The sequence below is a fragment of the Pezoporus flaviventris genome, unplaced genomic scaffold (assembly GCF_033815535.1).
Source record: "Pezoporus flaviventris isolate CSIRO_AGI_PZ_B2104156 unplaced genomic scaffold, CSIRO_AGI_Pfla_v1 ptg000031l, whole genome shotgun sequence".
Taxonomy (NCBI): Eukaryota; Metazoa; Chordata; class Aves; order Psittaciformes; family Psittacidae; genus Pezoporus; species Pezoporus flaviventris.
In genome coordinates this window covers 59,038,789-59,057,023 of record NW_026892579.1, presented here as the reverse complement: position 1 = coordinate 59,057,023, position 18,235 = coordinate 59,038,789, and the positions used below count along the sequence as shown (strand labels likewise).

Below are 18,235 nucleotides of genomic sequence, written 5' to 3'. Positions count from 1 at the left end.
CCTACAAGTGTATGTACATGTATGCATATGCATGCACACATCTGTGTAAGTGGTTCTACTTCAGCATATAATGGACCACAGGGAGAAGGGAACATGAAGAGAGATACTCGTAGTCACTATTTGCTGCATAAAAGTAGCATTGCCACACTCATGAAGTCATACTAAGGAGGAGAAGACTTTTCACAAGGTAAGCTTGATGTCCTGGGTATCACCTACTGCCACAGAGCCAGGGCTTTGCCCCTGCTTGCAGACCCATAGTGCCCTCTTCAACCAGTTTTCATCCACACGACCTCAGGGATAGACGGCAGTGATCAATACTGAGAGCTCTCCTGGGTTAATGCACCTCAGAGAGAAGCCAAGAAGCTTCATGCCACTTGCATGCACAAAATGCAGAGGTCACAGAACAGGGACCACGCACAAGTAAGTGAAAAATGTCTGTAGTTGCTTCAGAAATTGTAGATCCAGGCAGGCTTAGAGGCAGTGCACTGAGGCCAGGTACTAGAAGCCATCTAGCTCCACTGTTCCATTTAAACATCAGAGCACTAGACAGTAAAGTTACTGCTAATTTCTTCCAGCACTGTTTTATCTGGGGATGTGTTTAGCAATTCCAGCCTCTCTCCTAGCCCAGTAAATGCTTAAAGGAAAGCAAAGCAGCACAGAGGCAACGACCTAACAAGGTTTCTGGCTTTATGTGACATCCTTCTTGATACACAGCACTGATTTGCCTATCCCTATGGTGCTCATGATGAAGACAGTGCACAAATACGAGGCCAGCAGCAAAAGCAGGAAGCAAGGAAGGACACCTCACTAATTTTAATGGAAATGTCAGCAGTCAGCACTCTGTTATCCTGACAACCTGGTTCAATAAGCTTTCTCTCAAAAGGAGAAGACAATTTCCCTGTGACAACTGCCCTCACTGGGAAGCACCAGTCAGAGCCTTGGCTAAGGTTCATTTCAAACCATAAGTATTCCTATAAGCAGTGTTTGACTCCAACAAGGAGTTGTTGGACTGTGGTTGCGCTACTGTTTACACACTCCTACCACCATATCAGCTGTTTACAGATGTGCTGCTACAATAAGAGCCTCCCCTGCATCACCACCATCACCCCTCCAAGATGAAAATCAGCACATGCCTGTGTTTGTGTCTGTACAGATATTAACTGGGATGGCTGTTTGCAAACAAACCCCGTGCCCTTCCATGCTGAGAGTCAAAATCCTCGTATCTTGCATACAAAGCGTCCTTCAGGTGAGAAAAGTTTTACTTGGTTTCAGCCTCCCTGGGCAGCACAGTGGTGTGCTGTTTGTGAATTGTGGTGTACCGGGACTTCTGTGCCCACATGTTGCATACACAGCCAACGTCTGGACAAGAGTTAGAATCACAGAATGGTACGGATTGGAAGGGACCTTAAGGATCATCTAATTATAACCCCCTGCCACGGGTAGGGACACCTTCCACTAGACCAGGTTGCTCAAAGCCCCATCCAACCCAGCCTTGAACAAGGCAACCTCCTCCAGTGTGAGTTCATGTAACTGGACCATGGACCATGTGCCTGCTTACAGCTGGCAAGAAGCCTGGGATCCCAGCTTAGCTGCAGCCCAGCCAAAGGACAGCACTGTGACAGTGAGGATGGAGCCACTACCCGGTTATAACAGACACTGTGCAAACTTTGCTGGTTGTCGCCAGTGGTAGGTCAGAGAAAGTTGGCTGCTCCCCTTCACTTCAGACAAAAATGAAAAAGCCCTAAAATGAACAAAAGCATAACATGCTACTGCTTTCTGAATTAAAACACTAGGATTTGTTCCAAGGGGAACGCTTCAGGAGCCCTTATTCTTGTCTTAAGAAGAAATTTCTTCTTTATTCTCAAAAGGCATTAATGCTTTTGGCCCAAAAGATGCAGGGAGACTCTCCTTGGTATGCTCAGATATCCTCTCCTCAGGATGCCTCTGCAGTGAGCTGAGCAGCAGAGCACCAGCATCTGCAGACAGCCTCCCAGCTGGCTTTGAATTGGCTGCCAAGAGCAGGTGAGTTATGAGAATAGTGGCAGTATCACTTCTCCTGCTGCCCATGTGTAAATCTATCCTGCACCGACCACTGCCCGGCCCAATTACAGCAAGGTTACAGCAAGCCCAGCAACAATGGGAAACCAAAGGTGAGCTCAGAGCCTGCAGGCAGAGCCCCAGCTATTAACAGATTATTTGCAGAGACAGGCACAGAACTTCATTCACACCAGTGTCCAGGCTGGGACCTCAATTCCTCACCCTGGCTCCTATATCCATCTCACACCACACTGCTCCTTCCTCTCTCTACTGGGACTCCCCATGACCCCAGACACCCAGTGCAAAGCAGAGCATCCAAACTGAGGGGGCTTTGGTCTGTACATGTACTTCACAGCCGAGGTTGAGCTCAGCATAAAACACTCTGCTTTTCTCTCTCTTTTTTTACCCTTTTCTGAAAGATTCCTCCAGAGGTAGACAAGGAGGAAGCATTCTTGCCTCCAAGAAAGAATGAAAATTACAACCCTATCTACATAGCAAAGGATACTTTACCCCTGGGTGCAAAACAAGATGGCTGAAAGAAATGTAAAGCTAACACAAAAATTATGAGCACCTTTGGATGTGGGTAGGTCTCTGGTGTGAGACCAGGATGCAATCCTTTCTTATTTCTTCCTCCTTTCTATTTCTAAGATGCAGGTAGTTATTCAGATCATACAGTGGGCAAGGCAGATAAATAAATAAAGTCTTAAATATTTCAGAATACATACAGCTCTGTGGTAGGGTCTCTCATCACATGGGCAATGATGAAGAATAAGCCCTGCAGAGCTAGTAAGAACAGGAAGACTAAATTAAGTCAATACTATGATAACAAATTAAGGTACTTCATTAGGTACACAGATTGGTGCCATTTCTTGTACAATGTATTTACAGGCATCTGAGTTCACCAGTGATGGAAAGTGGAACCTGATCTGAAATACTGCTCTTCAACAGCCAGATCAGCACACCAGAAAAGCTCCCATACATGCAAGCCCGCTCTTCTGCAGCTCTGTTACCCTCTGCTAGTTGTTTAGTCTTCCATAAAGAATACATACATTTTTCCTGCATTCAAACATTTTATCAAACTGCCATATAAAAGTCAATGGATATTAAAACAGAGTAGCACTGTATATTCTTGCTACAGGCCCAAATTCAATTATAATCCTTCAAGACCCCAGGGAAAAGTTACAAGTGGAAACACTGTGTGCTCAAAAATATGAGAAATGATCCCATTCGGCATCTGTAAGTTTATTTCTAATGCCTTTGCTCAGGAAAGCAGGTACAAATAATCTGCAGTCATGATGTTGCTGTTGCTTACAGTGCCTCCTTCGTTTTGCTGCTAACTGCAGTTAATCTTTAGTCTAAGTCTTGCTTACAAGGATACCAAAAGGTTCCCCTCTCACCTAGGCGCTTTCAAAGCATTAGGCTCACCACTGAACATGGGTACAATGCAAAGCCAGTGATGTTTGTTCCCCATAACAGCTACCAGCAACTGCATTAACAAACAATAAAAGAAAACAAGTAAAAACATTAAAAGGGCTTTTTACCTTCTCCCCCACTTCTTTTTTTTTTCCAGATACCTTTCAAGACTTTAACTTAGAGTGAATATGGGGCTTGTCACTTGATGATTAATTTGCATGTTGATAGGCAGTCAGTGTAGCAGCTTTCAGATTAGGGACATTCCGCTGCACACTAAAAGGCACAAAGAACAAAAAGTGAATTTCAATCTTGCCCTTCTTTTCCAGTCAGTGCATTCCCAGCCCATGTCTATTGATGAGCAGTTGGAACAATACCAAAATGCAGTGTAAGATCAATCCTGCTGTTTACTTCGCTGAGCTGAAGGAACAAAGGACAGAAGAAAGGACTTAAACCCAGCTATAGTAAAAGAGTGGGGATGAAGGATGAAAAATGTGCCTGATGGGCAGTAGCACAGAGTAAACTCATTTAGAAAATAGGCAGCTCCAGCTGAGATAAAACCAATGATGATTTGTATTTTGTACTGTATCTTCAGGGGATAAAAGCACTTCTATCAGATACCATTGGAGGCAAACTTGAAACACTGCAGTAAAATGCTATGTTCCCTACTAGGGAGAGAATAAAAATTCCCATAATTGCAAAGGAGTGTTAAATATCTGATTGTGCATGCCTTTTTCCTCCCGTGGTGAGATAACTCAGCCTGGTCCTCTTTTTAACTTCACAGGACCTGTCTAATAGAATATTCAGCTGGATGCTTTTGTATCCAATGCAGCATGACACTGTGTTTTAACTTTGATAAATACTCATAATTGTAATTTGGGGGATTATTAGCCTTTAAGCCTTTTTTCTTATTTTAAAGCTATTTCAAATGAGAAGGATGCAACCTCGTTGCCCAAACAGGCAGGAGGAGGTGAAGAGAGAGGGGAAAGTTCTTGTTCAAATGCAAATATCTTAACAAACTGTAACTAATGGGAAGGAGAAAATAAAACACTCCCTTCCATCGCTAAACAAAAATCATCCTAAATCAAAAATCTATTTACTTTCACTGAAAAGCAACAATATCTGACACAATGAACTACCACCATCTCAGGCAAGGACAGCGCAACGCAGAATAATAGAGATGGTAGAAATGAACAGCAGGAGAATTGATGGTATCCTTGTTGACATTCAAGCACAGTGGAATTTGGTTGTTTACTGATCACCATTTACAGGGTTTGTTCACCTATTTGGTTCAAAATTACCTCCCAGAGGCTATTACTTGCTGATAGGGATGTGCTGGCTCCTCGCTTACACTGATCAATGGACATTCTTCCAGTAAGGATCAAATTTGAAGTCATTTATTTGATTTTCTACGATGCTTCAAAAGAATCTCCAAATGACACTGAGCAGCAGATGAACAACGCTCCTGTTTGCAGGACACTTACAGGCAATTATAAATTGACCTGCCTAGGCACCAGCAAACCAGAGTGTGAACATTGTCTTTGCAGACAGAGGGCTGGTATTTATATTTATATTTTATATATATATATATATATACACACACATATATATACACAGATATATGGCTGGTTTGGGAAGGTTATTTTTTAAGGGCATCAGAGGCAGCAATAGGAGAAAGTAGGTAGAAAAATCTGAGGGACTTGTACAAACCACACATTTTAGAGAAGCCTCCGTAGTACATCCAAATGCAGTTGTGCCAGCCCATCAGGAAGGATGAGAGGGCTAAAGTTAGGTACAAACATCTCTATTGCTGACTCACAAGCTGAGATATTTCTGTGGGTTGATGAAGATCCAAAACATTTTCGCCATTTCACCTCCCTTGCCAACCCCCCTGTTTACTTTAAAGCGACCTGACTTGTCCCTTTTGTCCCAGGGTACAATAGCTAAGAAACTTGGGCCCTGATTCTGCAAGTCTCTTCTGTCAGTGTTATTCAGCAGGAGACGTCAAGCCACTGCTGATTAAAGCGAGCATATTAGAATTAGAAAGGAGGTACACTCTGTCTTGTGTTAACACAGCTTCTACTGGCCTGTTTCTGTGCTAGAAATTGCAACCATCCTTTCCACTAAAATATTACACCTTCAGGTGCTCTCCTGCAGCCTCACAGCTTGCCAGGAATTTGTCCAGATGGGCAATTCCACATCCACCTTGCCCTGCAAGACAGAACAGTGCTGTGTATGGACCAGTGGCCGCAAGAAAAAGGGGGGTTTGTCTATCTGTGGTAACTTTCTCTGAACATACAAGTATTTCTGTTCAGTTCTGTGTGCACACTCCCTCTCCTCACTAACAAACAGCATGGTCAGATAAACTGCTGTTAATTTTAACTCTCTGTTCAGAACATTCATATAAGCACACCCACCTCCTTTTGGGAAGAGTCCTCTATATTTACCCATAAGCATAAATATTTGGTACACTGATGGGATCTTAAATTTTTAACTACGCTCCTCCAAGCTCGAGAGTTCATGTTGCTTCAGAGACATCTCGAGCCAGTTTATAACCCTCTAGAAACATGCAGGCTCTGATAAAGCTTCACAGCTGAAATAACCCTTACTACAGTGTTAAAAATACAATGCCATCAGTATAAAATAAGGCAGCATTATTCTAAGCAATTCTATGTCCATAAATAGTGCAAGATTAAAGTGCCTATAAATTGCAGAGTCTTATTTACTTCTAGATACAATTACATTTACAACAGATAAACGTCCAAACTCTTTGAAATCTTAAGTCCCTGGTGTCATTTTTTGGATACAAAACTATACTGCCTCTATCTGCAATACACATTCCTGTCAAGAATATAATTCATAGGGAGTCTAGTGAGAAAAAGACTACCTCCTTCTTCTAGCTTTTTTTTTCCCTGTCCTCAGCTCTCTGATGAAACCCCTGACAGCTACCTTGAATTTCTACAGTGCTGCAATTAACGACCCAATCCAGTCATATGCCTTCCCCTTTTAATTAAATAGCTTCAGGAGGTGATGCTCAGGTCTGTAATGTTCCTCTCAGGATGAAAGGATGTTCTGTTCATCTTTCCAGGTCAGCCTTCTCACATCCATAGCAGGATGAGTACAGCAGCTCCCTGGACACCCACAACTCGGAGTGAACAATGCAAACACAAAGTCAAGTTTTCAGAAGCTGCCAGGCATGTGAGGTTCCCCCGACACCTCAACTGGATTCCTCACGTTGAGGAAGTTGAGTCTTTTGTCCTTTAGCGATATAAGGTGAAGGGCAGGAAAGGGATCCACACGTGCTTTGCCCTTGCCAATACAGGAGAGAACAGGCTTAAAAAGACTGGGTGTAGCAAGGGGAAGCACATCACATGAAACGACCACACAGATTTCACCACCCAGTACTGATATATGTTCAGCACACCCAGGACAAGCCCTTTGCCCCCACCCCAAGTTCATGTCTAAAGAGGCACATGTAATATTTGACCTACATGCTGTAAAACAGGAGCAAACTAAATACACAGAGAAACATTAATTCAGCCTCTCCAAAGAGTTTTTGAAATCTCACAATATTTAATTCCTTAATTACTAATTACTTACATCCTAATTACTTGAATCCCACAAGCAAGATCCTGTTAAGTAGCTGACACACATTTTTAGAGATTATCCAATATTTCATAGACTTTGCCAGTTCCCAGACAAACAGGCAGCCAATCAGTCTTGGAAATTGCACTCATGTCTTTAGAGTTTCCTCCCCTTCCTCAGTTCACCCCTTCTTTAATTAATTGCAAACATGACAATGCAAAGACAGAACCTAGACTAAAGTCTCTTTTGAGGCTGACCAGGCTTATTTTAAAGGCAGAAAAAGCTCCCAAACCTTTACAGAGATGTTAAAGTCCCAGAGACAGGCTTGCGGTAAGGCCCTGCCCATGGCAGGGGGGTTGGAACTAGATGATCTTAAGGTTCTTTACAACCCTAACTATTCTATGATTCTACATGAGAAAATCCAAGTTAGGTGGCTCGTCTCAGTACCTGACTCACCACCTCGATTTCTCCCTAAACCAACTACAGTAAAGGGGCAGTTAGTAGGGGAAATTCTCTGCATGGATCTTCTTGATGCCAACAACTGAGTGGAAAAGTGTAGATACATCTAGTCCTTGACCTCTCTCCCAGTGGCTAGCAAGCACAAAGCTAATACTTGGATATGTGCAGTGATGCACCATTAAATCTTGACTTTCTTGCCCAAGTCTAGAATTCCTGGTTCTTCCTTTACATTTTCACGGGCTTAGAACAAAAATTTTCACTAGCATCCTACCATTGCTCTCCAGAAACAGCTCAAAGAGTCTTGAAGCATACACAGATGGTGTATGCAGAGCATCCTACTCAGAAGCATCTTGCCATAGGGTCAAAGCAACAGGCAACATCTCTAAGCTTCTTCCCAGTGACTGGTTCTTCAAACCAGAGTAGCAGGCATACCCTGAGCATGCAGCTGAAAATGGAATTATCTGTTTTGAAAGGCACACCACAAGAGGAAGTGTCCAAGGCAAAGAAAGAAGAATGAAGAAGGGGAGGACTGAAGAGCAGTTTCAAACATCGATGTCTCTACTTTGCATCTAAAAAGAAGAAAAACATTTCACAACTTCAGCTTTGACAAGAAATGAACTCCACGGGCTCTGTGAGGTAATTACAGCAGTTTCCAAAAGAGGTTCTGGAGCACGCCAGATGACAGGCACAACATGAGATAAGAGGCTAGGAATGGGAATGGCAAGTAACAACAGGTCAGAGTGCAAGGCTTGGACCTCTGCTTTTAATGGGTTAGCATGAAAATAAAATAAATAAATAAATGAAAGAAACCTGAAAGCCAATGCTGACTTTTATCAGGGACCAGGGTCAAGGCTGTGAATGATGGCTCTAAAAAGCTAGACTCCATCAGCACTTGAACTGCTGACATCTGCAGCACTTACAGATGATGGCAGCAGACCCCAGGCTGATGTATTACAGCAACATGGCTCTGACCTGCAGGGACCAGCATTTCCAGAGCTTTTCTTAGGACCAGTTGCCTTTCCCAAGACAAAATTAAAACCATTCTAAGCTCAGCATGGTCCATGAGCCCTCTCCATACCTCAGCAAATGACTTGACCGTCCAACAGTGGATTTCAGAGTTAAAACACATCATAGAACCATAAAATGGTTTGTGTCAGAAGGGACTTAAGGGTCATCCAGTTTCAACCCCCTGCCATGGGCAGGGACACCTTCCACTAGACCAGGTTGTTCAAGCCCCATCCAACCTGGCCTTGCAGCTACTGTTTCAGGTTGCCAGCTGGCACAGGCATCCATTACACCCACAGTGATCTATAGCTATAAAGGTTGGAAGCTTTTCCCATACACACATTTCAACACCACCACCAAATGCTACTCTGATTTCCACTTTCTGATGTCCCTTCCCTTGCTTTCCCAGCTTTCACAGTCTTTTCTTTCATATGCTCCATTCCAAACCAGACTTTCCCAGAAATATGGGGAAAAGAAAATAAAGGAGGTGTTAATGGAAGTTTAAAAAGTGGCAATTTTCTGAAAGGCTAAATCATGCAGGGATTAAAATGGGATGTGCAGCCTCTGCACAACCAGTTCTCATGGTATGTTTGCTGTGCAGGAATCATATGTTGCCACTGTTGGACTAACATGTAGTGATCAAAGGAAATGTTGATGTGTCTGGCTCCACATGTTCAAACATCAAAACCTCCTGAAATAACAAAGAAACTTGTCTGTAATTAAGACACCTTCCACTCTTCCCAGCAATCAGGTCAAAAGCTCAGTAGGTAAGGAGGAATTACTCCTCAAGCTACAAGAGGTCTAGTGGGCCTGATGCTGTATTTCTGTATACCATACAGATCACAAAAACAAGGGCATCATCTGAGGAAGGCAGAAGGATCAGCCCAGGATTTTAAGAGGTAGTAGTATGGGGAAGTCTGCTCAGATGTAGTCATACAGGCAGCTGCAAAAGACTAAAATAGTCTCTAGAGCATCCTGCACATGTCTCCAGATATTTACACATCTTCCTGTAGAAAAATGGTACAAATGGTTTAAGCATAGAGAACAATTTAATTTCCCCGAAGAGCCAAGCATCCCTCCTCAGCCCTCAGACTGCAAGCAGAAAGGGAGTTTGGCCTCAATGAGCCCAATCACAGACATGTTTGGAAAGTTTCATGTTAAGATTGGCCACCCTCAAAAACTAAAATCCCTGGAAAATTATACATGTGCAGCTATAGCAATAGCAAATTTACCTTAAACTAGTCTTCCACCTTGTAATGAGAGCAGCTGGGGCCAAGGGGAGGTGATTAGCAAGATGGGATTGGAAAAAAGAAAAGAGACAGAGAGAGAGACTAAAGCAAGGAGCAAGGAAGAATGGATGTCTGAGCTCTTCCCCTTTTGTACTCGGGGTCACCAGCTTAATTTTCTCTTACATCTGAGTTGTTTTTAATTTCCAGGAAGTCCCCTCAGATATCTTGAAACTTTGCCAAATTATCATTAAGCCAATATTTTATCTCCTCATAAAACCGCTACAGCATCTCCCCCACGGCATACATACTGCAGGAATAGATCTTAAATCAGGGAGGATGGGAATTTGTTTTCTAAATGACTTAACTATTTCATCCATCTCAGAAAGAAGGAAAAGCTTTAAGGGGAAGGAAAAAAAAATCCCTTTAGTGCTGCCCTTCCCAAATATAACAATGATTTTCCTGTGGCTCTGTTTGAGACCAGCCCTGCACATCAATATTATGATTGCTTTCACCTTGCACAGCTGACCACAAGTGAAGTTTCACAAGAAAAATAGCTATTAAAGTTCCATGTGTGAGGCACTTACAGACGGGGGATCTACATGGAAGCTTCACAATTCATCATTAGTCATGGTCTTCAGAAGTCCTGTAGGGAGGAAGTAAGAAAATCAACAGCACAGCGATGTACAAACACTCCTTTGTGGATCGTAACAACGTGAGAGTGATAAGGGATGCTCAGTTAACAACTATGAGTCCAGTTCAAAATGGATGTTCGACAGTCATTCCCTTTATTAAAACAGTGCATTTCAGAGCAGAGATTTTTTTGATACTTAAAAAAAAAAAAAAACAGCCAAAAACCAAAAACAAACCACAGTAAATAAGCCCAAATTTGGCCCAGTGGAATAGCTGCAGCATTTAGTACATATGGCCACTTGGTCAGATCCCTTGTCATCACCGAAGAGCCTAGCAGAGAGCACAATTCCAGGTAAATGATGTATAGGAAACGCAGGGAACTCATCTAGGCCATCATTAACCTCATTCTGAGACAGCCCCAGAGGCAGTTCTTTAGCCACCAGCACAGCCAGCTGTCAATTGTGTCAAACCAGTAACGTATTAGTTAGCAGGGGAGCAATCTAAAAAGCCAGCCATACATCCAAATGCCTAAAAGATATTCTCAAATGTGGTAATTATGTCCTGCAGCTGCCAAGAATGTCCTCGGAGAGTTCACAGACACTGGTTGTACCAGTGAATCACAGCAGATAGCCACTGCAGCCTCCTCAGGAGTATTAACAATGGACAAGGTGCCCTCAAACTTGGAGGCTGCGATTTTGAGCCCTCGTGTACAACTGGCATGGTAATTGCCATGCTACTTAAGAACCAGTCTGCTTGTACTTTTTAAAAGCATGCCGACCTAGGATCTTCGTTGCTTAATACATAATAATTTTTAAACACAGCGTAGGGCATAACATGGTAAGAGATGAGCTTCAGAGAGATCCAGAGCAACCCCTGAAAATGAGGTTCCCTTTGCAGTCCCATCAGCTGGGTTACTACGTGTGGATGCAGGCCACAAAGAAATCGACATCAGCTTTTGGAAACACCCACTTTTACTGAGGACTGAAGGAACAGCCTGCGTGTTGCCTCCTGCAACAGGTCCAAAGGGGTTTAGTCACCAGTCTGACATTAGAACAGTTAGGGTTGGAAAGGACCTTAAGATCCTCTAGTTCCAACCCCCCTGCCATGGGGGTTTCATGCAGGTGTTTCATGTCCACTCTGCAACAGAAAACACTTGTGAATAATATTTGGCAGCTAGTAGGCAACAGAGCAAACTTCTCCTGAATTCAGTGATAAGCAGCTAGCTAACAGGACTGATAAGGTCTGGCAGTAGTGACAGGACAAGGAACTACTACATCTGAGCAATTTCCAAGGGCAGAGATCAGAATAACTAAGGCAGAAGGAGCCACACCACAGAGCAGCCCCAAGAAAACTAAATCCCAAAGTCCAATTTTGTCAACTTTTAAACAGTGATGTGCAAAGCTCTTGGCTTTCATTATGTTTTTAGGAAAAAAGCCCATAATTCATTTAATCTTTTTTCTATGACCACAAAATGCTGGATTTTAGTCAGGTAAGATGCTTTGATTCAACTTTTCATTTTAAGAAATAATTAAGAAAAATTCATTCAAGTTTTTCCAATAAATTTGTTTCTCTTGTCAACTGTTTTAATGCACATGGAGTATTAAACTTACAATTTCTAAGAATTTGAATTTTTTTCATGAGCTCTATGTTGCAGCTTTGCTTACCACAAACCAAACAGGAAAATCATCAGACACAACTGTCCAGTCCTCACATTGCTGAAATCAGAAGAGCCAGTACAATCATGTGTAAACTGCCTGTCATTCCACAAATTAGCCATGACTTTCCTTAAAATAAAAGCTAACCAGTTATAATAGCAGAGAGGAACAGAACGCAGACACATCTCAGATGTATTATAAAGCACATCCTGAAACAAAAGGAAATATGGGATTGTGAAAACTACAACAACTTGTGGGGAGTGCTCAAGTGAAGATAACGTCTGTTCTGAGCATTTCAGAGACAGAGAGCTGGCTGGACCAGTGTCAACATTAGTCCTAACAGTGGGATGGAATGCTGAAAGGCAGTTGCAACAATTCCCAAACCTAAGAGTCACAAAAGACAGGATACCTGGAAGATCAAACAATTAAGATAATCTGGAAAACAAAGAGCCCGGCATTCAACATCAGCTAGATCCTGTTTGCTTCCCAACTTCTTTTGCTATTTCAGCATTTAGCATTGGTTTAATTCAGAAGACCCAGAACGAAGACTTAAAAACACACAAAGCATTTCTTGCTGACCATATGCCAATCTTGCAGTGTTCTTCAAAACAAAGACCACGTGACATCCAACTTTAACTCCTGAGAGGCAAAAAACTCAACCAAAAACCCCACAATAACAACAATCCCCCCACAGGTGTGCTCAGCAAGAAGTTCCTGATGTTCAATACGATTTTCAAGACGCAGAGAACATTTTAAGTCTACACTAGAGAACAAAAGGAGAGGAAAAAAAACCAACCCCGCAGCAATTTCAAACCAGATCTTCTACAGCTTGTCGGTGTGACCAACCCAAATAAGCGAGGAGCAGCATCCATGTACATAGCAGGCAAAATCCCCATGCTCCAGCTCTTGGACAGGATTTTCTTGTCAATGTTATTTGGAAAGACAAGGTAACATTTTCAAGTCCACCCAAGTGACATCAGGTTTTCTATATCTATATTCGGATATGACTTAGAACTTTTTAACTTATTGAAACTAAAGCTCAGATGTTTATGTGATATTTTTAACTCTGTCTAGCTTTCACTGGGTTAGACAGATAGCAAAATGCTTGAATCCACTGTGAAGGGAGAGAGAATTTTCTTTACATACAGAAATTACCTACCATTTCCTCCGTGAAGAGAGGCCCCTAGAGAAGAACACATACGGCCCTAGCTTTCCATTCCAGAAACTTAAAACCTTGAAGATGATGATATATTGTAAACTCTCAATTTTAACCATTCCACTGATGATTATTTTAGCAGAAATATCCTGCAACCTATGGTACCTATGCTCTCCTCATGCATGCTTCCTGCTCACACAAGCAGGACATCAGCTGTCCCATCTAACCTTAGAACACTTCACATGCTCCCTCAGCAACTGCCTAAAAAGCTATAGCTTTATGCTATCCACAGAAAACCAATCAGCACATGCACATGAGCTGGCACAAAATGGAATGCTAAAGTGGAATAAGTAACAAATTCCCTTCCTCACTTCTCTATCCAGAACTAATTGCCAAGGCAGATTTGTTTCCTTGAAAATGCACGGGTTTTGTGTGATTTCTGACATCCTGATATAATAAATTTCAGACCAAATTTTGCAGTTAGAAAACTTCAAATATTTTAAGTCCTCAGTAGTCCTCTGATTACTTCAGAACCCTCAGGCTCATGCTATATCATTGCAGAGGAACAAGCAAAGGCTACAAAACAAGAACCTTTCTGTGTACGAAGTCTACGTGAGCCCCCGGTGTGGTCTGTGACTAGTGCAAAAGTAACTTGTTTAGCTCAAGCCTTTTAAAAGACTAACAAGCCTCGGAGCGTTGTGATTAAGTGTTGCTGATGCTAAACAAGTAAGCAGCATGACAAAGGCACAGCGCCAACCCCTGCACCTTTCTCAGTAACCCCTTGCCCAACATTTACTCATTTATTTATCGTTTTCAAGTTTCACTACATTTCCTAGGTTTCTCCTCAATAACACCCAGGAAGCCTTGGCAGCACAGGGCTCCCTTGAGGGAGCAGTTTCAGTCTGCTAACACAGCAACCAGGCAACTTTTGTTTACCAGGGCACCAGAGATTTGAGGTTGGTACATAGCTGTACTGCTTACATGGAGATGATCTGTCCTACAAAGCTTGCATCAATTCGCTTTTCCCAAGTACCACGCATCTCTCCTTGACTCTCTGGTACTTCAGCAGACACTAATCCAAGGCACGAGTTCAGCTTCTACAACTGTTCCCACTCCTCCCTCCTCCCACACCCCCTTTGCTGGGCTTCTTGATCATGAAAAGGAAGAAACTACTGGTTTCTCATAACCTTTTCTGAATTTATTCACTCTGTGAATCTGCCAGAAGGTAGTCAGCCAAAAACCATCTCCTTCCCACCCATGCTTTAGCCATGACACATAACATCACATATATCGCATACGACTTGGTGATGACCTGTTTCAGCTCTGCAAGTAAACAGCCTGATTCCAGGAGGTGTCAACGCTCAAGTTAGCATCTTGTGAGATTTGTTTCTTTTCAGCATGCTCTGCATTCCTCCTGCTTGGACCTGTCAGGCTGACTTATCCTATTTGGGAATTAGGGAAAACGGCTCCTAAATAACAGAATAACTTGATAAAATTGCTGACAAACACAAATATCAAGTCCAAAGTGCTTCATAGTTTACTGTAATTCACCAGAACAGTACTTTACAGCTACCACTGCCACCACCAGCACTGGGACCCAGACTGAATCCCACCAAGTGTGCTATCCTCAGACCAGCTCTGCTGCCCTGCTTGGGCAGCCATCACCAGCTCCCCACCAGCAGGTAACACACCCCATCCGTGCAATGTGCCTTGTAAAGCATGTGCTTTGTCATAAAGATTATATGCACATGTTTGAATGTGTACTTTAGCATTCTATAGAATTGGATTTTAAAACAAAGTGCCAATGCAGCAAGGAGTCCTCCACCAAAGTCACCAGAAAGCCGGAAGAAAACTATTCTCTTACCAGTAGCACACACTGAATATGCATCTAAGAGACATTTCATGTACAGGTGAAAACGGTCAGTGCAAAGCTGTACTGCTGCTGGAAATACTTTGATTTACAGGTCTGGCTCTCACAGCCAAATATCTAAGATGATAAAATTAACTGGCCTGACACTGGGTAGATTTGGCAGTGGCTGCACTAAATATTTGTCTTTTCAGTTGTAGTTCCCTTTCCCAAATGTTACTAGAACTCAGTCTCCCCAGACTAGATCCATCTGTATTTCTTTACTGGATATCTAACATTATCCCTACTACTGCTTGTGGGAATTCATATTCCAATAAAAGTTTAACTCCTATACTCCAAATCAGGTTTTGTATCTGGTGCTCCCTATGGAAGCCACTGGCGCTTATTCAAGAGCTCTGAAGTGAAAACTCTGAAATCATTGAAACCTTGCACCTAGTGCAAGAGCCAAGCCCCAGTTTCTAGCCCCAACTGATGCAGAAACGGAACTACACAGTGAGCTGCCACTGCAGCTTTTGTAGAGCCTGCCCCTTCCTTCCCTTCCCAAAGAGATGGAACAATTTCCTTAAACACTCGCTCAGATGGCGCAAACCAGCATTCACCTTGAGACTGAAGCAGATGACACCATGTAGGTGAAAGGAAACATGACAGAGGCCACTGCTACTCAGCACTTCACAAAGACAGAAAAGGCCTCAGGGTACACAACAGTGAGAAACTTTCCTGTTCCCCCCCCTTTACCACTGATGTTTATTGATTTGTCCAGTTCATAGGGAGCATCCCTTAATGTTCTGCTTTCATGTTTCTGCTTTGTTGCATGGGCACAGAAAAGAATATTGCAAATTGATCTTTCTTCCCTGCCTTTGTTGGGAACGAACTCCTATTACGTTAGCTCCTCTGGCCTGTCATCTCATGCTCACTTTGCCAGTATATAATCAGCATGGCTAAACACTGAGGGCTGAGCTGATTAATTTCCAGCCTTGGCCACTGAGCCCATTGATGCACTCCCTGTTTGATGATCTGCGCAAGAGAGGACCACTTTTGATTGCTTGACCCCTGCCCTTAAACCCTGAGCTGTCGGCTCTAGCACCTGTCTAAGTTAACAGCACACACATTGAGTTTATTTTCGGTTTAAAAGGAAACCATAACAATGGATTAGCATTCCCAAAACACAAAGGGCCTGATTTTCTGCTTGGTGCTGAATTCTCGCAGCTCCCACAGATGCCAGATCATTTCGGGGTGCTTGGTACCTCCAAGGACATGCCTAGAATACAAGTTTAAGCAAAATGCATCTCATTCCCTACCTGGATAGAAATTTATGAACCACATCCATTAAGTAAAATCAAGATGGGGAAAAAAAGCCACCAATTAACTCACATCTTCATGCTTTAATTATTCACCCACTCTGGGTTTAGGTAAGCACCAACAGTAATGTTTCCACGTGCTACATTTAAAGTATATAGCATTCATTTTTTCAATGGTGCCAGAGTTGTTACTGCTGCTTGTTTCAGATTAATACACAGATTTAGTTTGTATTCCAGAAAGGGCTAGCGAGTGATTACTGTTAAGGTTGTAAGACCCACAATATTCTTCCTTGCCCAAATGTTTGTATTTAAAAGTGTTATCTTCAACTGCTGAGGATGTCTGGAATGAAGAAAAGGACAGCAATGGCAAAACACATAGTGGGCAGCTGGTTAGCTTGATTTTTTTAATGTATATACATATGTTTAATTCCACATATAATTATTTATAAGTGAATACTTGCAGATATGAATAAGTATTTTATATTTTGTATAATATAGATATACAATTTAACTGTAACTACGTATCCTGGCAGCCACATCTTCACAGCAGCCTGAAATAATATGCCTGGTGCAGCAGGGGTGCACCTGTGCATCAAGAAGAAAAGGGGGGGGAAAATATCTGTATTCATGAGTGCAAATTGGGTAAAATTGACTGACTAGCAGCAGTCAGCTACAAACCTGTAATTTGAAACACTCCTGCTTCCCTTACCTTCACTGCTCATCTTGCAAATGCTTTAGGTAGCAGCTTAGGAGAGGATTCAGGGTGCTGTCTGGTGGTCATCACAGTGAGCAGGTCGCACTACGCCTGTCCTCATGCTAGGTGGCAGATACGGTATGTGGAGGACTTCCCTGTTGTAATACCAGATTCAGTTCCAGGTGGTGCTTTCGGTTATATGCGTGACTTGATCCCTCTGCAGGGGTTCCTATAGAAAGTAATGGACTCCAAGTGGATCCCACACACCCACAAGTGTGGTCCTCACAAGTGGCTGCAGAGGATACTGCTGGCTCCTCACAGCAGCCATGAGGAGCTGGGAAATTTCTGAAGACATTTCACCTATCAGGGTCCCATGGAAAACAAATGCGCTTCAGGTACCAAAGACACCATTGATGGCCTTCTCTTCTCCAGACTAAACAACACTAGAATCATCTGTTTTCCACAGCCACTGGTCTCAGAACAGAGACATAGTGGTCTTTAATGAGACATAAAAAAAACCTCACCGTATTGGGAATTTGTGAGAGAACAGACTGACTGGGAATCTCATTTTCATGTCATCATACAGCTGAAAGCCATTATCTTGGACAGACTCTCGAAAGGCCAAAATTGACTTGATTTCTTGCAAATTTTCTGTTTGCTCCTATACTTTCTACTGCCACAGTGCCGATGTCTACAAACTGAACAAAGTTTCCTCCACACAGCATGCTTTTCTGATTCTCTTATTCTTGCTAACAGTTTGCACATAGCAAGGTAGCCACTTCCTACAAGCTGTCTCCCTTTTTGAGACACTGGTGTAAGTTCCAGATGCTTTCTGAACCTTTTGAAGTCTTCTTGAAATCTGTTCCACCTTCCAGTCCTTGAGCTTTTCAGTTTACCTGCCTTCTTACATTTGCAAAAAGCCAAAATAATGACTTCTGGAACACACTGAGCCAAAATCACAGAAGTGGCATCAAAACTACAATCAACCCTCCCAGCACCTGCAAATCCTCTGGGATGCTTAAAGTTAACACCAAACACACCACCGCTAAAATGACAAGAGATGCACATCCAAGCATGAGCAGAACCCAGAGGTGTCTGGTTCAGGATTCCTGTTTACCAGAACTCCTGATTTGAATAATCAAGCAGGGTTTTTTTTCCTTCTATCCCCCCTCTATTACTAAACTAATTCACTGTAGACTAAGTATGTTGC

At 42.6% G+C, this 18,235-nt stretch overlaps 1 long non-coding RNA gene across 1 annotated transcript; it reads right to left on the bottom strand.

Annotated features, from left to right (window-relative positions):
• Positions 1–3,393: 3,393 nt before the first annotated feature.
• LOC133273498 (uncharacterized) lies at positions 3,394–10,371 on the bottom strand. Its single transcript, XR_009744844.1, has 3 exons — positions 10,310–10,371; positions 3,612–3,723; positions 3,394–3,523 (listed from the first exon to the last, which is right to left on the bottom strand). It is a non-coding gene; the product is annotated as an uncharacterized LOC133273498 (long non-coding RNA).
• Positions 10,372–18,235: the final 7,864 nt, after the last annotated feature.